Raw genomic sequence first — 4774 nt, 5'->3', positions numbered from 1 at the left:
CTCTTGAAAATCGAGAGGAGAGGCGATCCAAGCTTGGAGATGTAGAGAAACTAACTCCTGAGGTCTCCAAGCTTTCAAACTTCGATCTTTGCTCAAAAATCTTCAAAACCAAGTTAAAACTCATCAAAACATGAATGATTTGAAGGAAAATATCAAAACCAACCATGGAAGGGCATGGACTCACCTCTGCCCGAAAATGGAGAAGAAAGCTCGCTCATTTTCGGACATGGAGCCTTTTATAGGTGGCTGGCCAGACCACCTTCGGAGTCCAAAGGTGCTTCCAAAACTCTACCACGTTCGGCGGCCAAACTTGATATTTGGTGGCAGCAAAAGGGAGCCACTTTCGACGGCCCAACATGAGGTTCGGCGGTCGAACCTGTCATTTCCCTTCAAAACTTTCTTTTCTTTCAAAACTCAATTTTCTTTCTTGATCAAACCATAAAAACATGTAAAAACATTTTAGAAAACCTTTATTTTACCCTTCTAAAAGATTTCGACATCCGAGAAATTCTGGATTCCAACGGAGATTCCGCCGGAAGGTAGAAAATTCCGGTGCCGGGGTCTAGCCAGATATTACAATTAAGGATTTAAAGCTTTTGTCCTTATCATATATAATAAATCCCTACATAACTAAGTGATCAGACCAAATTTAGACCCATTTTTCATGTTGTTATTAATGTTAATTTACACATTTTCTACTTAATTTTGTGGTTTTGATCTTATTTTATAGAAAATGGTGTAAAAATATAATTTGGTAAAAATTACCTTAAAACTGCCCAAAAGAGAACAAATGAGATCAAGCCTGGTTTGCCTAAGACCGTTTGCCCAAATAAAGCTGAAGCAGAGACATGGGAAATTCAAATTTCAAACTTTTGAAGAAGTCTTTCCCTCCCCAAACATGTAAAGACAACTCAGCACTCTATCCCATCTATTTAGGAAGCCAAATCTCAAGAAAATTCAATTGCCTTCAAGAAAATCCAACTCTAAATAGGAAAAGAACTCCATCCAAATCAAGAAACCTAGGGCAGCCTATTCAGCTATAAAAAGAGGATCAGACCAGCAACAAATGAGATTCAATTTTTGGAGTGACTACACCTGCAGCCGCGCGCCACACCAGCCGGCCGATCGGCTCCTTCCTCTTCTTCTTTCTAGTTTTCTTTCTTTTATTTTTATGTTAGTTTCAGCCATGAGTGGCTGAAATCCCCTTTTTCTAGTTGAAGATTAGGTGAAACTCCAGTTTGTTTATGGATTGTGAGATCTAAACACATGTTGTTTATTTTTTATTTATTAATATTTATGCAATTTCATGCTTAATTCATTGTTGTTTTGTTGTTTAGATCAATAGGGTCCATTGATTCTTGATTGCAAAGTAATAATCTGTTAGTTTGAGTAGTTTTAAGTCTGTAATTGCTTGAATTATTCAAACACAAGAACACTTGGTGTAAAAACCAAGGAGATTGCATAATCTAGCAAGATCACCATACATTTGGGTAGCTAGAATTAGGTCTCTCTATTTCTTAATGCAATTGACAGTTGTATGATGCTAAAAGCCCCAAGGACGTTCCTTGGCAACTTGTTGATTAGTGATTAATTAGAAAACGTTTCCTAGTTAATCTATGCTTAAGGAGGGATATGGTGGTGAGAAGGGTCTTCCACCCCATAACTAATTTATTGAGTCAAATAAAAGAACCTAAGTGTCAATGATCAATCCCAACAATTGAAGTGGATCCAATCCTTCAACTAGAGCTTTTCTCGTTATTGAATTCTCTTTACTTTATTATTTGCTTCACTTTGCTATTTTTAATTCTAGTTTAGCTCAACAATCTCAAAACCCCCCTTTATTTTATTTTCAATTTATTTACTTGGTCTTGATAAGAAAAATAGGTAAGTATCAATTTCCTATAGATTCGATCCTTTAACCACTATCTACAGTTGTAAAATTGTGAATAACCAAAATGTTATTTTTGACCAGCTTCGACAATCGCACAGTCAAAAATTGGCGCCGTTGCCAGGAAATTGATTTAACTAATTTATTTTTCTTTCATGACCAGGTTGGACGCAAAGATACTCTACTTTACGATCTAGAAATTGAGCGTACAGCAAAACAACTAAGGAAGCTGCAATTCAATTTGCTGCACGACACATTTAAACCAATGCTGTTGAAGAATCACCTTCTGCACATACTGTCAAGACTGCTGTCTAAGAAACGAAATAATTTGTGCAACCTGCTGCTGAAATCAAAGCTGAATCTACTGTCAAACCTGTTGTCCCAAGAAACAGAAGCAGCTGCTGAGTCTGCTGCACAAATCACTGTTGTACTTGCTAAATCAAATGCTGAACCAATTGCTGAGACAACCACTGCACTCGAAACTAAACTAGCTACAAAATCTGCTAAACCAACTACTGAATTTACTGTGCAATCTGCTGTTGAGGTGACATATTCATCCCCAAATGATACACAAGCTGTTGCACCTGAACCAGCCCAAAAATCAGAAATTTTTGCCAAAAAAATTCTTGAACCAGCTACTATCATTGTTAAATTTGAAGCTGAAAATGTTGAGGTGAGAGCTCCAATGACACAAGAAATGAATCTTTGCGAACTAGCAAGACCTGTGGATGATCAAGCATTATGGTGCATCACTTACCCACCTTTAACAGCCCCTTTTGAGCTTAAAACCGGATTAATTCACCTACTTTCAAAATTCAGAGGTTTGGAGAATGAAGATCCACACAAGCACCTTAAAGAATTCCACATTGTGTGCTCAACAATGAGGTCTCAAGGTATTTCTGAAGAGCATGTTAAATTAAGAGCCTTTCCCTTTTCTCTTGATGATTTTGCCAAAGATTGGTTGTTCTATTTACCACCCGGATCCATCACTTTATGGGAAGGGATGGTGAGAGTCTTCTTGAGCGAATACTTCCCAACCTCAAAAGTTATTGGTATCAGAAGAGAGATCCATTGCATCAAGCAAAAAGATTATGAAGAGCTATATGAATATTGGGAAAGATTCAATCGATTGTGCACAAGCTGCCCTCAACATGACATCTCTGATAAATCCCTTATTGAACATTTTTATGGAGGTTTGTTGCCATCCAAAAGAAAATTCATTGATGCAGCATGTGGAGGTTCAATTGAAGATAAAACACCTCAAGCAATTAGAGAGTTAATTTCAACAATAGCAACCGCATCCAAGCAATATGGAGATCAAAGAGAACTACCAAGGAGAGTTAATGAGGTAAGTACATCTTCCTTAGCCTCACAAATTTTTTATTTAACTTCTGTTTTCCGTAGTTTGGTTATAGGTCAGGCTCAACAAATTCATCAAGAATAGCAAGTCAATGCCAATGGAGGATTAAATGGACAGCAGAGATACGATCCCTACTCTGACACCTACAATCTAGGTTGGAGGGAGCACTCGAACTTCAGCTATGCTAGGGCAAATCAATATCAAAATCCAGCCCAAACAGCACCTCAGGAATCTAGTGTGCCCCTTGAAGAGATCATAAAATCTTTAGCAAATACGATGTAAAACCTTCAAGAGCAAAGGAGTCAAATGGCTACTTCCATGAGTGAGCTAGAATCTCAAGGGAAATTACCTTCCTAAACAGATATTAATCTAAAGCAAAATGTTAGTGCCATCATGTTGAGAAGTGGGAGAGAGCTTCAGAATCATAGAGCTGATGATAGGGCTGCACAATTGCAAAAATAGGTAGCTGAAGGAAATCTGCCAGAAAGTGATCCAGAAAATCTGTTTGCCCAAACAACAGGCCAAATAGACAGGCAGACTGCACAGCAGGGCAGAAACTGTCTGCCCAAACAGACAGATAAGGTAGAAATCTATTTGCCCAAACAGACTGGTCAAACAGACTCAGTTCAGAAGATAGAATGCTATTTATAGGTTATGTAGGTAACACAAGCAGAAGGCTGTTTGCCCAAACAGACAGCGGCAAAAAAAGGCAAGTTTCTATTTTCCCAAACAGGTCCAACAGCCAACTCGACAGAATGCCATTCACTCAAGTAGCCAGCAAAGAAGCATGAGAAAAATTGTTGTTTGCCTAAACAGCGGGAGAAGGCAGAGTCCAGTTCACCTAGGTTGCTGACATAGGAAGATTGTTGTCTAACCAAACAGTGAGAGAGGGGAGAATCCAGTTTGACCAGATTACTAGCACAGGCAGACGCTTGTTTGCCCAAACAAGCTATACAAATGACATAAGCAGAAAGTTGTTTATAGCAAGATAAGACAGAAACTTGTTTGCCCAAGCAGCAGATCTCCATCCAGCAACATCTAGAATATGCAGAAGATGAAAGTAACTTCCATGAACATTCATTCTATGCCCAAACCGATGAACCATGGTATGCAGACATTGTGAATTACCTAGCCATAGGTAACTTACCTTTTGATATGCCCAAGCACATAAAAGACAAAATAAAGAAGAGTGCAAAATACTATGTTTGGGATGAACTGTACCTATGGAAGCACTGTTTTGATCAAGTGATAAGGAGATGCATCCCAAATCAAGAGATAGCCTCAGTTCTTACATTTTGCCATTCATACAATTGCGGTGGACATTTTGGACCACAAAAGACAGCCCATAAAATCCTTGAAAGTGGACTGTTTTGGCCTAACATTTTTCAAGATGCCTATTTGTTTTGCAGATCATGTGCACGATGCCAACAGACTGGAAATCTAAGCAACAGAAATTAAATGCCGCAAAATCCAATCATGGTTTGTGAGATATTCGATGTGTGGGGTATAGACTTCATGGGGCCATT

At 38.5% G+C, this 4774-nt stretch overlaps 1 non-coding gene across 1 annotated transcript; it reads right to left on the bottom strand.

Annotated features, from left to right (window-relative positions):
* Positions 1 to 2939: 2939 nt before the first annotated feature.
* On the bottom strand, positions 2940 to 3046 carry LOC122721636. Its single transcript, XR_006348340.1, has one exon. It is a non-coding gene; the product is annotated as a small nucleolar RNA R71 (small nucleolar RNA).
* Between the last annotated feature and the right edge of the window lie 1728 nt (positions 3047 to 4774).

Source organism: Manihot esculenta, chromosome 13 (assembly GCF_001659605.2).
Source record: "Manihot esculenta cultivar AM560-2 chromosome 13, M.esculenta_v8, whole genome shotgun sequence".
Lineage (NCBI taxonomy): Eukaryota > Viridiplantae > Streptophyta > Magnoliopsida > Malpighiales > Euphorbiaceae > Manihot > Manihot esculenta.
This window is presented reverse-complemented; position numbering and strand designations above follow the sequence as displayed.